Raw genomic sequence first — 2,181 nt, forward strand, 5'->3', positions numbered from 1 at the left:
ACTCCCCAATCGGCCCTGCTCTGAGCCCGACCAGGGGCTGCACCTAGGGATTGGGCCTGCCCTCTGCCACCCGGGAGCAGACCTAAGCCAGCAGGTCATTATCTCCCGAGGGGTCCCAGACTGCGAGAGGGCACAGGCCAGGCTGAGGGATCCCCCCTTACCCCCAAGTGCACAAATTTTTGTGCACCAGGCCTCTAGTATATATATAAAAGCCAAAGCAACCGAACGACCAAATGACCGGTCGACCAGTTGCTATGACACGCACTGACCACCAGGGGACAGACGCTCAACACACAGGACTGGTCTTCCTCCTGTCTGGATCGGGCCTGTGGGATCAGGCTCCCTCCTATCTGGATTGGATATCCGACATCCCCCAAGGGATCCGGGATTTCAAGAGGAAGCAGGCCAGGCTGAGGGACCCCACTGGTGCACAAATCCATGCACCGGGCCTCTAGTTTTTAAATAAATAAGACTAAAATATACTAGGCACTGTGGTAGGCACAACAAAAATGTGTTTGAATAAGGTCTGAAAAACTAATGTGTAACATGGTGACTATAGCTGATAATACTGTGTTAAATAATTGAAATTTGCTAACAGAGTAGAACTTAAATGTTCTCACCAAAAGAGAAAAAAAAAAGGTAAACAGGTGAGGTGATGCATGTGTTAATTAACTCCATGGGGGGAATCCTTCCACAATGTATATGTATATTAAACCATCATGTTTTACACGTAAATATAGTACAATTTTGTCAATTATACCTCTACACCTGAAAAAAAATCTTAGTCGAGATCTATAAAATAGAATAGATGGTGGTTTTAGTGATGTAAATAATACCTTCTGGCTTAGCCAGTGTGGCTCAGCAGTTGAGCATCGACCCAGATCCCAGCAGGGGGTGTGCAAAAGGCAGCTGATCAATGATGTTCCTGTATCATCAATGTGTCTATCTCTCTATCTCTTCTCCCTGTCCCTTCACTCTCAAAACCAATTTTAAAAAGTATTTTTTAAAAAAAGGATACCTTCTATCCTATTACTATTTGAATTTCTTACTATATGGATTACATTTTAACAAATAAGTAGCCATTCCTTAGGGGCAGAAGAATAAAGACAACTGACATATGGCAATATGGGGTCCATTTTGTGGACCAGAATTGCGATTTAGCATTGTTCTTAACAAAGGCCCCAGGAGACACACTATGGGAAACAGAATTGTGCTCTCTGACTTCAATCTGAGAGGTTTGGTATTTATCCCAGCTTCATTTCAGAGCCATTTATGACTGTGATTCACAAACATAAACATTTATTTTTAACTAATATTTGAAATGCTTCAGATAAACTGGATGCTGTAACAGCTGCTCTTTTGAAATGTTTCATAATGGGAACCATTCCTGCATCAATAGAAAATAATCAGGTGCTTTATTCTTCTGCCACAAGGAATATTTCATCTTCCTCTTGTGCTTATCTAATGTGTTTGTTTTTTTTTTAGAAATAATAGTTATGTATTCCAGGAAAAACAATAAGTTAAAACTGGGAAATGAAGTTCTCAGATGAGTCCATTGCAAGGAGTTGGTTACTAAGAAACCAAGGGATAATAGACTTGGGAAAGCAAATAACAGCTTGTGACAGCAGTTTCCACAAATGCCATCGGTCAGTTTCTGACTGTCAGACTTAGAGTTATAATGATTGTGCAAAAGATCTCTCTCAGTGTGACACAAATTTATGTTCTGTTTATCATCTTGCTTATGAGGCCACAATCCAGAAAAAGAGGAGTTCTTCTACTATCAAAATTGTAAATAGTATTTTATAAAATAATTTTAAATTTCTGATATTTAAGTAAAGATAATTCTAACAAGGTACATCAAAACAATAGGTCCAAGAGTTAAAACAAAACAAAACAAAAAATAACTCCATTCTCCAGAGAGCTGTATTCAAGAGCCTTCTCAATAACCATGGTCAGGTTTCAAATATAGTAAAGATCATTATTAAGCATCATCCGCTGCTTCATGCTCAGGCATAGCTGAATGTGCTCGTCAAACTGAGGAGAGAGCCTGATGAAAGTCTGTTTTCAGGAGGTCCTGATTTAGTGGCAAGGAAGGATGCAGGCATGATAAGACTTACCTCTCAAGTCAGAGGGGAGTAAGAATTCTGATAACAGCATGACTGAGATTATGCAAATATGTTC

This window comes from Myotis davidii, unplaced genomic scaffold (genome assembly GCF_000327345.1).
Source record: "Myotis davidii unplaced genomic scaffold, ASM32734v1 scaffold205, whole genome shotgun sequence".
NCBI lineage: Eukaryota > Metazoa > Chordata > Mammalia > Chiroptera > Vespertilionidae > Myotis > Myotis davidii.